Here is a 22423-nt window from a genome sequence, read left to right on the forward strand (position 1 = left end):
AAATTTATTTTTTAAAAAAAAGTATTTTTATGTATTTGAGAGAGAGAGAACATGCATGAGAGTATGCACACACAAGCATGGGAAGTGGCAGAGGGAGTAGCAGGGGCCAGACATGGGGCTTGATCATTACCTGAGCCAAAAGTGGATGCTTAACTGACTGAGCCACCCAGATGCCCCTCTACCAAACATTTAAAAAATTAATACCTATTATTCTAAAGCTGTTCCAAAAAAAGAAAAAGAAAAAGAAAAAAAGAAAGAAAGAAATAGAAGAACTTCCAGACTCATTCTATGAAGCCAGTATTATCTTGATTCCAAAACCAGACAAACACTTCATTAAAGAGAATTACAGACCTATCTCTGATGAGCATGGATGCAAAAATTCTCAATATACTAGCTAATTAAAGCCAACAAAACATTAAAAGGATTATTCACCATGATCAAATTGAAATTATTCTTGGGATGCAGGGGTGGTTCAATATCCACAAATCAATCAGTGTGATACACCACATTAATAAAAGGATAAAAATGATATGGTCCTCTCACTAGATGCAGAAAAAGCATTTGACAAAGTTCAGCATCTTTCTTGATAAAAACCTTCAAGAAAGTAGGGATAGAATATATCTCAACATCATAAAGGCCACCATATACAAAAGACCCACAGCTAATATCATCCTTAGTGGGGAAAACCTGAGAATTTTCCCTTAAGGTCAGGAACACAAAAGGGATGTCCACTCTCACCACTGTTGTTCAATATAGTACTGGAATTCCTCGCCTCAGCAATCAGACAACAAAAATAAATAAAAGATATCCTAATTGGCAAGGGAGAAGTCAAAATTTCTTCACAGATGACATAATACTCTACATAGAAAACCTGATTCAACCAAAAAATTGCTAGAACTCATACAAGAATTTAGCAAAGTGGCAGGATATAAAATCAACATACAAGAATCTGTTGCATTTCTATACACCAATAATGAAGTGGCAGAAAGAGCAATAAAAGAATTGATCCCATTAACAATTAACACCAAAAATCAGATGATACCTAGGAATAAACCTAACCAAAGGAGTAAATGATCTATATGTGGAAAACTATACCACAGTTATGAAAGGAACTGAAGAAGATACAAAGAAATGGAAAAACATTCCATGATCTTGGACTAGAAGAACAAATATTGTTAAAAGGTCTATAATACCTAAAGCAGTTTATACATTTAAACTGAAAATACCACCAGCATTTTTCATAGAGGTAGTACAAACAATTCTAAAATTTGTATGGAACCAGAAAGAATCTGAGTAGACAAAGTAATGTCTAAAAAGAAACGTGGGAGGCATCACAATTCTAGACTTCAAGCTATAATCATCAAGACAGTATGGTGCTAGCACAAAAACAAACACATAGGTAAATGGAACAGAATAGAAAACCCAGAAATGTACTCACAGCTGTATGGCCAACTAATCTTTGACAAAGGAGGAAAGAATATCCAATGGAAAAAAGACCATCTCTTCAACAAATGGTGTTGAGAAAACTGAACAGGATCATGTGAAAGATTGAAACTGGGCCACTTTCTTCTACCACACATGAAAATAAATTCAAAATGGACATGAGACAGGAGACCATCAAAATCTCAGAGAAAGAACATAGTAACCTCTTTGACCTTGGGCACAGCAACTTCCTATTAGACACATCTCCAGAGGCAAGGGGAAAAAAAGCAAAAAATGAGCATTTGGACCTCATCAAGATAAAAAGCTTTGAAAGAAACAATCAAAATTAAAAGGCAACTATAGAATGGGAGAAGATATTTGCAAATGATATAGCTGATAAGGGGTTAGTATAAAAAATCCATAAAGAACTTACCAAATTCAACAACCAACCAACCAAACAAACAAAAAAACAAAACCCAAAAAACAAAAAAACAAAAAACCCCACAATCATCCAGTTAAGATGTGGGCAGAAGAATAAACAATTTTCCACAGAAGGCATCCAGATGGTTTACAGACACATAGAAAGATGCTCAACATCACTTATCATCAGGGAAATACAAATCAAAACCATAAGGAGATACCACCTGACACCTGCCAGAATGGCTAAAATAAACAACACAAGAAATAACAAATATTGGTGAAGATACGGAAGACAGGGAATTCTCTTGCACTCTTGGTGGGAATACAAACTGGTGCAGACACTCTGGAGAACAATGTGGATGTCCATCAAAGAGTTAAAAATAGAACTACCCTATGATCCAGCAATTGATCCAAAGGATACAAAATGCAGAGTTAAGGGACACATGCACCCTAATGTTTATAGCAGCATTATCAACAATAGCCAAACTATGGAAAGAGCCCAAATATCCATCAATTGATGAATGGCTAAAGAAGACGCAGTATATATACAATGGAATATTATTCAGCCATCAAAAGGAATGAAATCTTGTCATTTGCAACAACATGGATGGAACTAGCGTGTATTATGCTAAGTGAAATAAAATAAGTTAGAGTAAGGCAAACACAGTATGATCGTACTCACATATGTTATTTAAGAAACAAAACAGATGAACATAGGGAAAGGGAAGGAAAAATAGGATAAAAACAGAGGGAGGCAAACCACAAGAGACTATTAACTATGGAGAACAAAATGAGGGTCGCTGGAGGGGAGAGAGGTGGGTGGGGGAATGGGCTAAGTCGGTGACGGGCATTAAGGAGAGCACTTCTGGGGATGAGCACTGGGTGTTATATGTAAGTGATAAATCACTAAATTCTACTCCTGAAAATGATACTATACTATGTTAATTAACTTAAATTTGAATAATAAATAAATAGCATTATTCTTGATTTAGAAAAAAAAAAATTGCTTGGAACATTCCAGAATTCAGGGAATGATGTTCATGAGTACTCTTCTTATAGAAACCAACAGAGGAAAAAATTGTAACCAGACTGGGGAAGCCTCAGTAAGACTTCTCTTTGATTGCAAATATTTCTACCTGGAGATATAACATGAAAAAAAAAAAAAGGTAAAAATAAAGATGGCAGAATAGAATATAAGTGATGTGATCTTGAGAACTTAAAAACAAAGTAAAACCTTAAAAATGAAAAAAATAAGAAGGAAATAAAATAAAAGGATATGTCACTGGTTTCTTCATCTGTAATGCCTAGAAACCAAGAGACATTTAAGGTTGAAAAATCATTTTAGAAGTATAACATTAACATACTTAATAATACAAAAGTCAATACTAAGAGACAGAATTGACTAAAATTGTTTGAAAGAGGGGAAGGAATGAGGGGGAGAAGAAAATAGAAGCTAATTTCAATGCTGCTTATATTAGGAAAACTATAGGCCTGATTCTAAAAAAATAATAAAAGATACAATTATATAGCCACTAAATAAGAAATATCACAAAGACGAAAATTTTAAAATGTTACATAAATGATATTATAAAACTGAAATTAACTAGCAAGAAATGTAAGTAAACTTATCCAAGAGAAGAAAAAATTCTGAGTCACAAATCTGGGCTACAAGCTCAATTCCTAGGCTATATATAAAAAGTAACCCTGAGGACAAACCTTTTCAGAAAAGCTCAAAATAAAAAGATGAACAAAGACAGCAGAAAAGAGCAAAACAGAAAGAAAAATGGTGGTTGCAATGATACTACAGAAGGTAGAAGTCAAGCCAAAAAACAATGATAAAGGCAGGTTATCATATCCATGCACACAAACCAGCAGTTATGACTATCTCTGTATCAAATAATGTAGCAGAAATGTTGCTTAAAACAGTAACTATAGGGGGGAGTCTGGGTGGCTCAGTGAGTTAAAGCCTCTGCCTTCGGCTCAGGTCATGATCCCAGGGTCTGGGATCGAGCCCCACATCGGGCTCTTTGCTCAGAAGGGAGCCTGCTTCCTCCTCTCTGTCTCTCCGCCTGCCTCTCTGCCTGCTTGTGATCTCTGTCTGTCAAATAAATAAGTAAAATCTTAAAAAAAAAACCCAGTAACTATAAGGAGGCATAGGGAGAGATGGAGAAACAGTGGGAGACTTCGTTTCTCTCTGTCCAAGTCGGATCCAATGAACAAAAATAACATATTTCTGTTTCTGGATATGATAGAATTCATGGCAGGAAAATGCTACCACTGAGAGTAACTACAGAAATTCTAATAAACTTAGAATCTTATTTCCTAATGTTATCAGAGAACTGCAAAACCAATCAGTACCAAAGGGAGTAAAATTCCAGAGACTAGCGGACAGAGGATGTTTTATAAAGGAGGAGAGAACCTACAGTTGCCCTTTTCAGGAGATTTTATGCCATTTCTGGTATGGGCTGGAGGTGAAGTTCTGGGCATCTCCTGAGGAGAGGGACAAACTCAGAGTTTTAGGTAAACACTCAGGACCAGTTTTAGAGTAGGCAGTTAGTTAGGTTCTAACAGGATACCTGGAGCTCAAGCAAAGAGTTATGGCATTTGCCAGCTCTTCAGGAAGTCAGAAACCGCTTCTGGCAGTACTCCACAAAATGTGGGACCAAACCAGATGGGCTCAAGATGGCTAGTGCCATGACAGGAAACCCCTGATCAAATAAGGAAGAAAAGGCAGCAAATCTTGCTTTGAAGAAATCCCTGCCCCAGTGAATATTTCAGCCCCTACTTAACAACGGTCAATAGAAGACCCCCAGGGCAGGCAGGTCTCCCTCCCCTATTCAGTCTCTCCTGTTCCCTCCCGGTTTCTTGTCTCCTTTTCTGTCTCTTTCTCTGTATGTAAAAGGTCTTTGCTTATATACACACATTGAACTTTGAACAATGCACGGGTTGGGGTGTTGGCCTCCACACATTTTGTAATGTATATATAACTTCAACTCCTTAAAACTTAACTACTAATAGCATAATGTTGACTAGAAGCCTTACTGATAACATAAACAGTTGATTAACACATATATTGTATGTTGTATGTATTATATACTGGTGCTTTCAATAAAGTAAGCTAGAGTAAAGAAAATCATAATAGAAAATACATTGGTAGTGCTGCATTTATTGAAAAAAAATCCATGTATAACTGGATCCAAATAGTTCATACCCATGTTGTTTAAGGGAAACTATATATACATATATATAACCAAATGCTTTCCAAACTCTATTCGGGGGGGGGGTGAGGGAGGGAGGGGGCGAGGGAGGGGGCGAGGGCGAGGGAGAGGGCGAGGGTGAGGGCGAGGGCGAGGGCGAGGGCGGGCAGTATCCATTCTCATACTTTGCTGTTAAGTATTTTAAGTTAAATATTACCTCGAGGACATTTATAATCTTATAAAAGCAATCTCTGGAAAAAAGATTCATCATGAAGAAATGTACTTTGCAGCATTTAAAAAATTTAGCTCTTTAATAATTAAAGAATACCACTAATCAGTTAGTACAACTTGACTATGCTGATTTCACTCCATTACAAAATCTCCTAGAGTTTTTGTCAAACCTGATTGACAGCATAATCCATTACTCTAAATTAGTGGTTCTCTACATTGCAGAACAAACTTAACAGTGTCATCAAATAACCATTGCCAAGTGACAGCTCAACAAAAGACCTAGGGAGGCAAACACATGTGCTATTATATTACACAAGCAGTCCTGTTCTGGTGTTTAAAATCTCACAGTCACTTCTAAACTCAGGCATCTATGAAAATCAGATTTTCAAGTTGAATATAAACATGAGATGGGAAAAAAAGAGCCCAAGGGCAGAGAGGCATATTCAGGCTTATGAATAATTTGGAGAGAGACTGAGAAATAGCTTCACAGCAATGCAAGTCTGTCATGCCCATTAAACTGATCTATTGAAGAACTGTCTCAGCTGCATGAGTTAGAAGAGCTGACCTATGGAGTGAGTGTAACTTGAGAAAATGCATGAATATATGAAAAATGAATTCAGCAATGGTTGCAAATGGTGTTTTATGTCCATATAAATATAGTCTACAAATTTGTCCTTTTCACTTGCATACAAGTTTTACATACTAAAAAAGCTGACAGGAAGAAGAGAAGGATGTCCACTCTCATTGGTTTTATTCAAACATTTTATTGGAAGTCTTAGCCATAATGATCAGACAACAAAAAGAAATAGGCAGTAACCTTTTGAACATCAGCCACAACAACTTCTTTCAAGATAGGTCTCCAAAGGCAAAGGAAACAAAAGCGAAAAATGAACTTTGGGGACTTCATCAAGATCAAAAGCAGAGCAAAGGAAACAGTCAACAAAACAAAGAGGCTACCCATGGAATGGAAGAAGATATTTGCAAATGACACTACAGACAAAGGGCTGATATCCAGGATCTATAAAGAACTCCTCAAACTCAACACACACAAAACAGATAATCATGTCAAAAAATGGGCAGAAGACATGAACAGACACTTCTCCAATGAAGACATACAAATAGCTATAACAGACACATGAAAAAATGTTCATCACTATCCATCAGGGAGATTCAAATCAAAACCACATTGAGATACCACCTTACACCAGTTAGAATGGCCGAAATTAACAAGACAGTGAGCAACATGTGCTGGAGAGGATGTGGAGAAAGGGGAACTCTCTTACACTGCTGGTGGGAATGCAAGTTGGTGCAGCCACTTTGGAGAACAGTGTGGAGATGCCCTAAGAAATTAAAAATAGAGCTTCCCTATGATCCTGCAGTTGCACTATTGGGTATTTACCCCAAAGATACAGATATAGTGAAAAGAAGGACCATCTGTAGCCCAATGTTCATAGCAGCAATGGCCACAGTCACCAAACTATGGAAGGAATCAAGATGCCCTTCAACAGACAAATGGATAAAGAAGATGTGGTCCGTACATACTATGGAGTACTATACCTCCATCAGAAAGGATGAATCCCCAACTTTTATATCAACACGGATGGGACTGGAAGACATTATGTTGAGTGAAATAAGTCAAGCAGAGAGAAGTCAATTATCATATGGTTTTGCTTATTTGTGGAGCATAAGGAATAACATGGAGGACATGGGGAGATGGAGAGGAGAAGGGAGTTGGGGGAAATTGGACGGGGAGATGAACCATGAGAGACTGTGGACTCTGAGGGACTAACTGAGGGTTTTGGAGGGGTGGGGGGAAGGAGATTGCATGAGCCTGGTAGTGGGTATTTTGGAGGGCATGTATTGCATGGAGTACTGGGTGTGGTGCATAAACAATGAATTCTGGAACACTGAAAAGAAATTTAAAAAAATTAAAATAAAAAGAAAGAAAAGGCATTCAAATTGGTAAGGAAGAAGTAAAATTTTCGGTATTTGCAAATGACTTGATATGTATATGGAAAACTTAAAAGACTTCACCAAAAAACTGCTAGAACTGATAAACAAATTCAGTAAAGTTGCAGGATACAAAAATCAATGTACAGAAACCTGTTGCATTTCTATACACTAAATATGAAACAACAGAAAGGAATTAGTAAAACAATCCCATTTACAACTGCAGCAAAAATAAGATACATAGGAATCAACCTACCCAAAGAGGTGAAATACCTGTACACTGAAATCTAAAAAACACTGATGAAAGAAATTGAAGATGACAAAAAGAGATGGAAAGACATTCCATGCTCATGGATTAGAAGAAAAATATTGTTAAAATGTCCCTACTACCCAAAGAAATCTACAAATTCAGTGCAATCCTTATCAAAATTCTACAAGCAGTTTTCACAGAACTAGAACAATCCTAAAATTTGTATGGAACCACAAAAGACCCCAAATAGCCAAAGCAACCTGGAAAATGAAGACTAAAACGGGAGGCATAACAATCCCAGATTTCGAAATATGCTACAAAGCTGTTGTAACCAAACCAGTATGGGACTGGCATAAAAACTGACACATAGATCAATAGGACAGAATAGAAACCCAGAAGTAAAATAATCCACAATTATATGGTTAATGTTCAACAAACAAGAAAGAATATTCAATGAGAAAAGACCAGGTCTTCAAAAAATGGTGTTGGGAAAACTGGTCAGTTATGTGCCAAAGGATGAAACTGGGCCACTTTCTCTACCATACCAAAAAGTATACTAAAAATGGATCAAGACTTAAATGTGACACCTGAAGTCATAAAAATCCTTGAAGAGAGTATAGGCAGTAGTGTCTCTGACATGGGCCATACCAACTTTTTTCTAGATAGGCCTCATGAGGCAAGAGAAACAAAAGCAGAAACAAACTACTGGAACTACATCAAAATAAAAAGATTCTGCATAGCAAAGGAAACAACTGACTAAACTATAAGAAACTACTGAGTGGGAAAAAGATATTTGCAAATGATATATCTGACAAGGGGTCAGTATCCAAAAACATATAAAGAACTTAAACAATTCAACATCCAATAAACCAAGTTATCCAATTAAAAAATGGGCAGAAGATACAAGCAGACATTTGTCTGAAGAAGAAATCTAGATGGCCAACAGACACATGAAAAGATGCTCAGTATCACCCATCATTAGTGAAATGCAAATCAAAACTGCCAAGAGATAGCACTTCACATCTGTCAGAATGGCTAAAATTAAAAACACAAAACAAGTGCTGGCCAGGATATGGAGAAAAAGGAACCCTCTTGCACTGTCAGTGGGAATGCAAACTGGTGCAGCCACTGTGAAAAATAGTATGGAGGCTTCCCAAAAAATTAAAAATAAAACTACTCTACAATCCAGTAATGGTACAACTGGGTATGTACCCCTAAAATACAAAAATACTAACTCAAAAAGATCTAGGCACCCCTTTGTTTATTGCAGCATTATTACAATAGCCAAAATATGGTAGCAACCTAAATATCCATCAATAGATGAATGGATAAGCAAGAGGTGTTTTAGACACACACACAAATATTACTCAGCCACAAAAAAGTGAACTCTTGCCATTTGTAACAATATAGATGGATCTAGAGGGTCTATGGCTAAGTAAAATAAGTCAGAGAGAGACAAATACCATATGATTTCACTCACGAGTGTAAGAAACGAATGAAGTTAAAAGAGAGAGAGAGAGAAACCAAGAACAGATTTTAATTATAGAGAACAAGCTGATGGGTTACGAGATGGGAGGTGGGTAGAGGGATAGGCAAAATAGGAGAAGGGGATTAAGAGTACACTTATTTTGGGAGGAGACAAGATGGCGGAGAAGTAGCAGGCTGAGACTGCTTCAGCTAGCCAGAGATCAGCTAGATAGCTTATCTAAAGATTGCAAACACCTGAAAATCCATCGGCAGATCGAAGAGAAGAAGAACAGCAATTCTGGAAACAGAAAAACAACCACTTTCTGAAAGGTAGGACCGGCGGAGAAGGGAATCCAAAGCGACGGGAAGATAGACCCCGGGGGGAGGGGCTGGCTCCCGGCAAGCGGCGGAGCAACGGCGCACAAAATCAGAACTTTTAAAAGTCGTTCCGCTGAGGGACATCGCTCCAGAGGCTAAACCGGGGCGAAGCCCACGCGGGGTCAGCGTGGCCTCAGGTCCCGCAGGGTCACAGAAGGATCGGGAGTGTCTGAGTGTCGCAGAGCTTGCGGGTATTGGAACGGGAAAGCCGGCTACAGAGACAGAGCTGACAGTAAGCTCACAGCTTGGTGTTACCTTGAACTGGTCGCAGGCTCGGTGAGCTCGGAGCGCGGCCGGAGGTCAGGCAGACGGGAGTAACTGGGCGCTGTTCTCTGAGGGGGCACTGAGGAGTGGGGCCCCGGGCTCTCGGCTCCTCCGGGCCGGAGACCAGGAGGCCGCCATTTGTATTCCTGTCCTCCGGAACTCTACGGAAAGCACTCAGGGAACAAAAGCTCCTGAAAGCAAACCCAAGCGGATTACTCACCCCGGCCCCGGGTAAGAGCGGTGCAATTCTGCTTGGGGCAAAGACACTTGAGAATCACTACACCAGGCCCCTCCCCCAGAAGATCAACAAGAAATCTAGCCGAGACCAAGTTCACCTACCAAGGAGTGCGGTTTCAATACCAAGGAGAACAGCAGAATTCCAGAGGAGGAGAAAGCAAAGCACGGAACTCATGGCTTCTTCCCGGTGATTTTTTTAGTCTTGCTGTTAATTTAATTTTTTTCTTTTTCATTTTTTGTCTTTTTTCTCACCTTCTGGTAAATTTTATTTTAACTTTTACCTTTTTCTTTTTTAACGTTTTTTAACTAGTTTATCCAATATATATATTTTTTCTTTTTTATATTTTTCTTATTCATTTTCTTTTTTTTTAATTCCTTTCTTTTCTTTTTTTTTTCTTTTCTTCCTTTTTGAACCTCTTTTTATCCCCCTTTCTCCCCCCTCACGATTTGGGATCTCTTCTAATTTGGTTAAAGCATATTTTCCTGGGGTTGTTGCCACCCTTTTAGTATTTTACTTGCTCCTTCATATACTCTTACCTGGACAAAATGACAAGACGGAAAAATTCACCACAAAAAAAAGAACAAGAGGCAGTACCGAAGGCTAGGGACCTAATCAATACAGACATTGGTAATATGTCAGATCTAGAGTTCAGAATGACAATTCTCAATGTTCTAGCTGGGCTCGAAAAAGGCATGGAAGATATTAGAGAAACCCTCTTGGGAGATATAAAAGCCCTTTCTGGAGAAATAAAAGAACTAAAATCTAACCAAGTTGAAATCAAAAAAGCTATTAATGAGGTGCAATCAAAAATGGAGGCTCTCACTGCTAGGATAAATGAGGCAGAAGAAAGAATTAGTGATATAGAAGACCAAATGACAGAGAATAAAGAAGCTGAGCAAAAGAGGGACAAACAGCTACTGGATCACGAGGGGAGAATTCGAGAGATAAGTGACACCATAAGACGAAACAACATTAGAATAATTGGGATTCCAGAAGAAGAAGAAAGAGAGAGGGGAGCAGAAGGTATACTGGAGAGAATTATTGGGGAGAATTTCCCCAATATGGCAAAGGGAACGAGCATCAATATTCAGGAGGTTCAGAGAACGCCCCTCAAAATCAATAAGAATAGGCCCACACCCCGTCACCTAATAGTAAAATTTACAAGTCTCAGTGACAAAGAGAAAATCCTGAAAGCAGCCCAGGAAAAGAAGTCTGTAACATACAATGGTAAAAATATTAGATTGGCAGCTGACTTATCCACAGAGACCTGGCAGGCCAGAAAGAGCTGGCATGATATTTTCAGAGCACTAAAGGAGAAAAGCATGCAGCCAAGAATACTATATCCAGCTAGGCTATCATTGAAAATAGAAGGAGAGATTAAAAGCTTCCAGGACAAACAAAAACTGAAAGAATTTGCAAACACCAAACCAGCTCTACAGGAAATATTGAAAGGGGTCCTCTAAGCAAAGAGAGAGGCTACAAGTGGTAGATCAGAAAGGAACAGAGACCATATACAGTAACAGTCACCTTACAGGCAATACAATGGCACTCAATTCATATCTCTCAATAGTTACCCTAAATGTTAATGGACTAAATGCCTCTGTCAAAAGACACAGGGTATCAGAATGGATAAAAAAACAAAACTCATCTATATGTTGCCTCCAAGAAACTCATTTTAAGACTGAAGACACCTCCAGATTTAAAGAGAGGGGGTGGAAAAGAATTTACCATGCTAATGGACATCAGAAGAAAGCAGGAGTGGCAATCCTTATATCAGATCAATTAGATTTTAAGCCAACGGCTATAATAAGAGATGAGGAAGGACACTATATCATACTCAAAGGGTCTGTCCAACAAGAAGATCTAACAATTTTAAATATCTATGCCCCCAACGTGGGAGCAGCCAACTATATAAACCAATTAATAACAAAATCAAAGAAACACATCCACAATAATACAATAATAGTAGGGGACTTTAACACTCCCCTCACTGAAATGGACATATCATCCAAGCAAAAGATCAGGAAGGAAATAAAGGCCTTAAACGACACACTGGACCAGATGGACATACAGATATATTCAGAACATTGAATCACAAAGCAACAGAATACGCATTCTTCTCTAGTGCACATGGAACATTCTCCAGAATAGATTACATCCTCGGTCCTAAATCAGGACTCAACTGGTATCAAAAGATTGGGATCATTCCCTGCATATTTTCAGACCACAATGCTCTAAAGCTAGAACTTAACCACAAGAGGAAGTTTGGAAAGAACCCAAATACATGGAGACTAAACAACATCCTTCTAAAGAATGAATGGGTCAACCGGGAAATTAAAGAAGAATTGAAAAAAATCATGGAAACAAATGACAATGAAAATACAACGGTTCAAAATCTGTGGGACACAACAAAGGCAGTCCTGAAAGGAAAATATATAGCGGTACAAGCCTTTCTCAAGAAACAAGAAAGGTCTCAGGTACACACCCTAACCCTACACCTAAAGGAGCTGGAGAAAGAACAAGAAAGAAACCCTAAGCCAAGAAGAAGAGAAATCATAAAGATCAGAGCAGAAATCAATGAAATAGAAACCAAAAAGACAATAGAACAAATCAACGAAACTAGGAGCTGGTTCTTTGAAAGAATTAATAAAATTGATAAGCCCCTGGCCAGACTTATCAAAAAGAAAAGAGAAAGGACCCAAATAAATAAAATCATGAATGAAAGAGGAGAGATCACAACTAACACCAAAGAAATACAAACTATTATAAGAACATACTATGAGCAACTCTGTGCCAACAAATTTGACAATCTGGAAGAAATGGATGCATTCCTAGAAACATATAAACTACCACAACTGAACCAGGAAGAAGTAGAAAGCCTGAATAGATCCATAACCAGTAAGGAGATTAAAACAGTCATTAAAAATCTCCAAACAAACAAAAGCCCAGGGCCAGATGGCTTACCGGGGGAATTCTACCAAACATTTAAAGAAGAACTAATTCCTATTCTCCTGAAACTGTTCCAAAAAATAGAAATGGAAGGAAAACTTCCAAACTCATTTTATGAGGCCAGCATCACCTTGATCCCAAAACCAGACAAGGATCCCATCAAAAAAGAGAGCTATAGACCAATATCCTTGATGAACACAGATGTGAAAATTCTCACCAAAATACTAGACAATAGGATTCAACAGTACATTAAAAGGATTATTCACCACGACCAAGTGGGATTTATTCCAGGGCTGCAAGGTTGGTTCAACATCCGCAAATCAGTCAATGTGATACAGAACATCAATAAAAGAAAGAACAAGAACCATATGATACTCTCAATAGATGCTGAAAAAGCATTTGACAAAGTACAGCATCCCTTCCTGATCAAAACTCTTCAAAGTGTAGGGATAGAAGGCACATACCTCAATATCATCAAAGCCATCTATGAAAAACCCACCGCAAATATCATTCTCAATGGAGAAAAACTGAAAGCTTTTCCACTAAGGTCATGAACACGGCAGGGATGTCCATTATCACCACTGCTATTCAACATAGTACTAGAAGTCCTAGCCTCAGCAATCAGACAACAAAAGGAAATTAAAGGCATCCAAATCGGCAAAGAAGAAGTCAAATTATCACTCTTCGCAGATGATATGATACTATATGTGGAAAACCCAAAAGACTCCACTCCAAAACTGCTAGAACTTGTACAGGAATTCAGTAAAGTGTCAGGATATATAATCTATGCACAGAAATCAGTTGAATTTCTCTACACCAACAACAAGACAGAAGAAAGAGAAATTAAGGAGTCCATCCCATTTACAATTGCACCCCAAACCATAAGATACCTAGGAATAAACCTAACCAAAGAGGCACAGAATCTATACTCAGAAAACTATAAAGTACTCATGAAAGAAATTGAGGAAGACACAAAGAAATGGAAAAATGGTCCATGCTCCTGGATTGGAAGAATAAATATTGTGAAAATGTCTATGCTACCTAAAGCAATCTACACTTTTAATGCAATTCCTATCAAAGTACCATCCATCTTTTTCAAAGAAATGGAACAAATAATGCTAAAATTTATATGGAACCAGAAAAGACCTCGAATAGCCAAAGGGATATTGAAAAAGAAAGCCAACGTTGGTGGCATCACAATTCCGGACTTCAAGCTCTATTACAAAGCTGTCATCATCAAGACAGCATGGTACTGGCACAAAAACAGACACATAGATCAATGGAACAGAATAGAGAGCCCAGAAATAGACCCTCAACTCTACAGTCAACTAATCTTCGACAAAGCAGGAAAGAATGTCCAATGGAAAAAAGACAGCCTCTTCAATAAATGGTGCTGGGAAAATTGGACAGCCACATGCAGAAAAATGAAATTGGACCATTTCCTTACACCACACACAAAAATAGACTCAAAATGGATGAAGGACCTCAATGTGCGAAAGGAATCCATCAAAATCCTTGAGGAGAACACAGGCAGCAACCTCTTCGACGTCAGCCGCAGCAACATCTTCCTAGGAACAATGCCAAAGGCAAGGGAAGCAAGGGCAAAAATGAACTATTGGGATTTCATCAAGATCAAAAGCTTTTGCACAGCAAAGGAAACAGTTAACAAAATCAAAAGACAACTGACAGAATGGGAGAAGATATTTGCAACCGACATATCAGATAAATGACTAGTGTCCAGAATCTATAAAGAACTTAGCAAACTCAACACCCAAAGAACAAATAATCCAATCAAGAAATGGGCAGAGGACATGAACAGACATTTCGGCAAAGAAGACATCCAGATGGCCAACAGACACATGAAAAAGTGCTCCATATCACTCGGCATCAGGGAAATACAAATCAAAACCACAATGAGATATCACCTCACACCAGTCAGAATGGCTAAAATCAACAAGTCAGGAAATGAAAGATGCTGGTGAGGATGCGGAGAAAGGGGAACCCTCCTACACTGTTGGTGGGAATGCAAGCTGGTGCAGCCACTCTGGAAAACAGCATGGAGGATCCTCAAAATGTTGAAAATAGAACTGCCCTATGACCCAGCAATTGCACTATTGGGTATTTACCCTAAAGATACAAACGTAGTGATCCAAAGGGGCACATGCACCTGAATGTTTATAGCAGCAATGTCCACAATAGCCAAACTATGGAAAGAACCTAGATGTCCATCAACAGAAGAATGGATCAAGAAGATGTGGTATATATACACAATGGAATACTATGCAGCCATCAAAAGAAATGAAATCTTGCCATTTGCGACAACATGGATGGAACTAGAGCGTATCATGCTTAGCGAAGTAAGTCAAGCAGAGAAAGACAACTATCATGTGATCTCCCTGATATGAGGAAGTGGTGATGCAACATGGGGGCTTAAATGGTAGGAGAAGAATCCATGAAACAAGATGGGATTGGGAGGGAGACAAACCATAAGTGACTCTTAATCTCACAAAACAAACTGAAGGTTGCTGGGGGGAGGTGTTTTGGGAGAAGGGGGGTGGGGTTATGGACATTGGGGAGGGTATGTGCTTTGGTGAGTGCTGTGAAGTGTGTAAACCTGGTGATCCACAGACCTGTACCCCTGGGGATAAAAATATATGTTTATATAAAATTTTTTAAAAAAGAGTACACTTATTTTGATGGCCACTGAGTAATGTACAAAGTTGTTGAATTACTATATTGTACACCTGTCACTAGAATAACACTGTACATTAATTATACTGGAATAAAAAGTAATTTTAAGATGCTATTGACTGGTAAAAATATAATACTTTACATTAGTTTAGATATTATACTATTAGAAGAGATACAGCCAACAATCACAACCTATGGGATATAATCTAAACATACATTTTTATCTTCCACTTGCTCTTTAAGTTTTATCCACTAGAAGAAGTTTTTAGATGAAAACACTCAGGAGGCACAATGATTTTCTCATCACTTGTAGGTAATAATAGGCCCCACAATCATTTTATACTGAAAAATGTGGTCTTAATTTAGGAATTAAAATGTCCAGCCCAAAATATTAATCAAAACAGACTTTTCCTGTACCTACTTTCTACCAGAGCCTGTGAATTCATTTTCCATTGCTGCTTTAACAAGTTACCACCAATTTAACAGCTTAAAACACACAGATTTATTAGCTTACAGTTCCAGAGGTCTGAAGTTTCATATAAGTCTCACTTGGGTTAACACCAAGGTTGTGGCAGAGCAGCATTCCTTTCTGAAAGCTCTAAGAATCCATTTCCTTGCTTTTTCCAGCTCCTAGAGGTTCTCTGTATCCGTTGTCTCATGACCTCTTCCTCTCTTCGGCCGCTCTCTTCCACCTTTTTTTTTTTTTTGAAAAAATTTTTTTAAGATTTAAAAAAAAATTATTTATTTGACAGGCAAGAGGTCACAAGCAGACAGAGAGAGAGGGAGAGGGAGAAGCAGGCTCACTGCTGAGCAGAGAGCCCAGTATGGGGCTCAATCCCAGGACCCTGGGATCATGACCTGAGCCAAAGGCAGAGGCTTTAGCCCACCCAGGTGCCCCTCTCTTCCACTTTTAAGGAAACCTTGTGATTACATTGGGCACACCTGGATAACCTGGGTACACTCCGTATTTTGAGGTCAACTGATTATCAAACTAATTGTATCTGAAACTTTAATTCCTCTTTGCCATGTACCACTACCTAGTCACAAATTCTGGGGACTAGGATTTAGATACTTGTTGGGAGGGTCATTATTTTGTTTACCACTGCCTAAAACACAGCAGCCAACCGACGGATAGCACTGGGGAGGATTCGCGTGAGGAGGTAGGCTATGAAGGAGCAGGAAAGGAACTGGCATCACCTGGCAGTTGCAGCTAGGTTAGGTTGTACCATATTCTTTAAACTCTAAAAGAGGGTGAAACTTGTCAGACGTAGGCATATTGAGAGAGTAACAACCTGCTTATTTAACTTGTTTCTGTCTTCGGGGACTCTGTCAATAGTGTCCAACCACAGCTGATCAGCTGTGGCACCTGGGTTGATCAGGGGCACCTGGGTGGCTCAATTGGTTAAGTATCTGCCTTCAGGTCATTATCCTAAGGCCCTGGAATCAAGCCCTTCATGGAGCTCCCTACTCTGCAGGGAGTTTCCTTCTCCCTCTGCCTGCCACTCCCTCCGTTTGTGCTCTCTCTCTCACTCATTCACTCACTCTCTCTCAAATAAATAAAATTTTAAAAGGGGGGTGGTCAGCTGGGGAGTGGCCTGGAGCACCGACAGTAAGGCAATATAAAACCTCACTGGAATCCATTGGCAATATGGTGCCACCTAATGGAGGTTTCCCAGTCCAACTCCTCATTGAACTTGAAATGTAAGCTTGTTCTGTTCCTACCAAAGCAGACAACACTCTCATGAAGAAATAAATATTCCTTGTCATCCACTGATGCTGAGCATTCTCTTTTTGTGCAAGTGCTACCAATCCTGATACACCCTGTTGAAGAAAAACTAGGAACTTGGATTGTAGTTTTGGTTATTGGGAATGACCAATTGGGTTATCTGGTTGGAAAAACTGTGTGTAATAAATGCATATAAAGTTTACTTTTGAAAATAAGAAATAAAAATTAATAAAAAATCAGTTTCTCTCTACCCCAGCAAATAAATATTGAGCAAATATTTAAATATAACTAAAGTAAAGGGGAGACCAAACTATTGGTTTTTAAAAATTTTTTTATTGCAACAGAGCAAGTAAATAATTCAGTTTCAATTGGGGTATTTTATATCCCACTGAATTATCCAATATAACTGTTATCGGAGAGTTTTCCTTTGCGGGGGGTGTCTTGGAACATGGGAGCTACCAATGATAAAACCCACTGTGAGCAAAGCACTTTGCTAGGTGTTAGTCAGTAGAACAGAAATTCAGCTCCAGAAGCTTATATTGCACAATTATTAGATTATAAGCTAGATACATGATTCATAGTTGACATAGGGGTCTTAACAGCAGAATAACTTCTCTAAGAAAATATTTGTGTTCCCAAGTAAAGATGAAGATAAATTTATCAGGTAAAGGACAAGGGGAAAGAAGAAATAATAGCTTCTATAACCTTCCAGAGAGAGAGAAAAACAATGAATTGGAGGCCGTGAGGACAGGCAGCTGGAGTGTAGGAAGGAAGAAGCATAGGAAGAGATAGTTGAAGCAGGGCCAAATCACTCAGGATCTTTTGGGTCATGTTAATGATTTTATTTGTATCTTAAACACCACTGAGAGATCTCAGTCTCTCAGTAACTCAATCAAGGTTTGTAGTTTGAAAAATCTTTCTGCCTATTGTGTGAAGAATAGATGAAGTCAGTGAGGTTGGGCACAAAAGTAGATTTAAATGCTCAGACCTGAAGATACTAGAGTATTCTTTCTAGCAAAGGGATGATGGTGGTCTGCATTCAGGTGACACAGAAAGAAGGAGACAGACTAAAAGTATTTTTTGACTGGTAGTACCAATCAAGAAACACTGGAGTGAGCAAGGCTGGGTGTAGAAGGGACAAGTTATGATTTCCATTTGTACATGGGGGATTTATCCCCATGAGGCAATTTGTTCTAGATGTCTGAATGTCAGAGGAGACATCGGGGGTGGTAACAAAAGCCAAGAGAGTAGAAGAGGGCCTTGGATTAAACATGCAGAATTTTCTATACAATGAATGCTGGATGAATGAACAGGCTTTTGAAAATGAAGTAGAGGAGAATGACACAGCAGGATTTAGGAGATAGAGGTGCTTTGGTATGGAAACTAGAGAAAGAGAGATTTGGGTAGGGGGAAGGACTCACGTGTATAAAACCTGTCACTGGCAAGATTCAGAAATGGGGAGATCAGTAAATACAGGAGTGCTGACAATACTGACTCCATCTTTGGCCCTCTTTGTTCATGTTGACTTGATGACTGGAGCTCTGTGTTCTGGACACCTTTGGAGATCAAGTGACTATATGAGGGTTTCAGCTGCTTCACATCCTTGTTAGCACTTGATATTGTTAATCATTTTGATTTTAGTCATTGCATGTGAAAGTATCTGTGGATTTAATTGCATTTCTCTGATCACTAATGATTGAGTCTCTTTCTACATGCTTATTGGCCATTTTTATGTCTTTGGAAATGTTTCCGTCCAAATCCTTAGGCCATTTTTCATTGGGTTGTTGTTTTTTATGATGAGTTGTTATTTTTCCTACTGAGTCATTACTAAGATTTCTTTATATATTCTTGATACAAGTGCTTTATCAGATACGTGTTTTTATAAATATTTTCAGCCAGTCTGTGGCTCACTTGCTTTTCATTTTCTTAAGAGCATTTTCTTAAGCAGCAGAAGTATTTTATTTGATGATACCCAATTTACCAATTTTTTTTAAATATTTTGTGATAAATCGGTGCCTAACCCAAGGAAGGTCACTGTTACATAGTAAATCGTGTCCTCTCAAATGAGTATGTTGGAGTCTTAACTTAAGAACGTAACTGTATTTGGAGACAAGGTTTTTACAGAGGTAATGAAGTTAAAATGAGGTTATTAGGGTGGGTCCTAATCCAATATGACTTGTGTCCTTATAGAAAGAGGAAATTTGAGGAAAGACACAAACACACAGGGAGCATGCCCATGACCGTAAGCCAAAGACTGGGTTATGATGCATCCACGGACCGAGAAATGCCAAGACTGCTGGCAAAGCACTTTTAAGAAAGATGCATTGGATAGATTCTTTCTCACAGTCCCCAGAAGGCACTAACCTTGCTGACACCTTGATCTCAGACTTTCAGCCCTTAGAGCTATGACATAATAGACTTCTGTTGCTTCCCCTTTTCAGTTTGGGGTCCTTTGTTTCAAAAGCCCTAGCCAAGTAATATAATCACGAAGACTTTCTCCTATTTTTTTTTTTTTTTCCTGGAAGAGTTGTACCACTTTTGTAAGATCAATTCAGAGGAGGTTTGAAAAAGAATTCATGAGATGGAAATGACTTCAGGATGCATTCAAGGAGCTGGGTGATGTTGGTAGCAATGAAGTTTTTATCAGAATAAAGAAATTCTGCCTTGTGTCTGACAAACTGAGAGAAGGAGATTTTATCTTTGTGTAAACTAATTTCATTGAACTAAGAAACCATAAAAGTTTGGCATCTGTCTCTATAATTTAATGACTTTGAAATATAATTTTGTGGGGGGTAGTGCCTGGCTGGCTCAGTCAGTGGAGTGTGCAAGCCTTGATCTTGGGGTTGTGAGCTTGCCTCCCCACATTGTGTGTAGAGTACTTAAAAATAAAATCTTAAAAAAAAGAGAAAGAGATTTTTTTTTTTCTTTTGGGCCTGGAAGCTGCAGTTTGCTGAACTTTCATTCTTCTGTTCCATTGTGAAGAAATTAGTTGCTTCTTTGTAGGAAGTGTTCAAATAGAAATTTTGGAATTAAGGAGTAAGGGGTTGGGGTACTTAGTAGCTAAGATAGGCAATGAGGCCTGCATTACATTTTTAGCATAGGCCGCTGGCTGAACTGTGTCTCAGGTCTCAGCAGTGTTCGCTTATCATCCTTTATTCCATCAATCTTCTTGAAAAGATAGGGAATTCAGGAAATTCAACTAGAAACCACAGAGGGCTCACCATACACTCAGCATTGTCAGGATAAGACAAGGCATATGATGAAGACCTAGTGCTTATGAAAGGCTTATGAAAGCTTGATTCTGGCCATACTGTCCACTCAAGGACACCACTCCTCTGTTATCCTGGCTTCTTATGGCAGTCTAGGGGAATCATTGTCCATGTTGGGACTCTCAATGAAGAATTAGAAGCATGCTCATTCAGAAAATGCCAATTTATCATAAAAGTGGGGCTTCAGCATTCAAAACAAAAAAGCATGATAAGGGCTGAGAACGGTGATTTTCTTTCTCTGAGTTAAATAAAAGGGGGTGTTATGATTATGTTTTACAAATGACGATTGAATTACAGAGAATCTAGAAATACATACCAGATTATCAATATTACCAGTGTTATAATAACCAAACTGAGGAAGGAGCTGAGATGCCCTTCAACAGATGAATGGATAAAGAAAATGTGGTTCATATATGCAATGGAATATGTAAATGAATGAATACCCACCATTTGCATCGACATGGATGGAACTGGAGGGGATTATGCTGAGTGAAGTAAGTCAAGCAGAGAAAGACAATTATCATATGGTTTCACTCATATATGGAATATAAGAAATAGCACAGAGAGAGGAGGGAGTGAAAACTGAATGGGAAGAAATCAGAGAGAGAGAGAGACAAACCATGAGAGACTCTTGACTCTGGGAAACAAACTGAGGGTTACGGAAGGGGATGTGGGTGGGAGGATGGGGTAACGGGGTGATGGATATTGAGGAGGGCACGTGACGTAATGAGCACTGCGTATTATATGCAACTAATGAATCAATGAACACTACATCAAAAACTAATGATGTACTACTATATGTTGCCTAATTGAATTTAAACAAAAAAATTATTGGCATTAGCAATATTTAGCCAATGCTTTCAATTAAAGCTTTGTGTGTGTGTGTTATGCTGGTCACAAGTGTCCTTTTTTTTTTTTTTTTTTAAGATTTTATTTATTTGACAGAGAGAGAGATCACAAGTAGAGCGGCAGGCAGAATGAGAGGGAAGCAGGCTCTCCGCTGAGAAGAGAGCCCGATGCAGGACTTGATCCCAGGACCCTGAGATCATGACCTGAGCTGAAGACAGAGGTTTCAGCCCACTGAGCCACCCAGGCACCCCCACAAGTATCTTTTTTATTACAGAATCTTTGTTCATGGGGTTGTAGACAAGATTATTGTTCAGTCAATTTCCAGTCTCTCTGTTCCTCCAGGCTCTCTGGGTGACATGCATTCTCTCCTCACCCTGCTGGACTTTGACTTAGCCACTGGACTGCTTTAGCCGTTCGGATGTCAACAGATGGGAATTAATTGCTCTCCTGAGCTCTTGCCTTTAACCATGAGAAGCACATGTCATGGACGCTGCTAATCTAAGAAAGATGAGAGACACAGAGCAGGCCTGGACCCAGCCCGCAGTTAGGAGTCAAGCCCAGCTGGGGCCCAGTCCATCAGGTGAGCCACAGATGTGAGAGGAAGAAACATACTGCTGCAAGCCCCTGAGATTTCCAGGTTATTTGTTAAGTATCATTGTTTTGGTTAATTAAATTAATACATAATTGGTAGAGAGCCAAAAAGCTGTGGGTACAGGTAGCAGACAGTGCTTATGTATCTACTAGATTAGAAACAGAGTAAGAGAGTGATTTGAAGAAATGGCAAAGGACGGGAAATGACAAGACCTGGGTTGTATTTGTTTTCCTACCTTTAATAATAACAGTGTATCCTTGTCAAGTGCTGACTATGTGGCAGGTATATTTTCTAGCATTTTATTAACTTGTTTATTTATTAACAACTTTATGAGGTAAGCTGAGTGTTATTCTCACCCTGGAGATGAAGAAACAGAGGCATAGAGAGATGAAGAAACTCAGCAGAGTTCACGATTGGTCAATGGTTGAGCCATGATTGGGATCTACACAGGCTGTGTAAGGGGTGCTGTTGCATGCTACCCAGACACCCTGCTCAAGACTGAGGCACCCATTTACACAGCTGTTGGGAGC

General features: G+C 38.9%; 1 protein-coding gene across 2 annotated transcripts in view; it reads left to right on the top strand.

Annotated features, from left to right (window-relative positions):
- Positions 1 to 22423, top strand: part of IPO8 (importin 8) — a 192809-nt gene that overhangs the window by 132388 nt on the left and 37998 nt on the right. The window lies entirely within an intron of this gene.

The sequence above is a fragment of the Mustela nivalis genome, assembly GCF_964662115.1.
Source record: "Mustela nivalis genome assembly, chromosome: 7".
Classification (NCBI taxonomy): Eukaryota; Metazoa; Chordata; class Mammalia; order Carnivora; family Mustelidae; genus Mustela; species Mustela nivalis.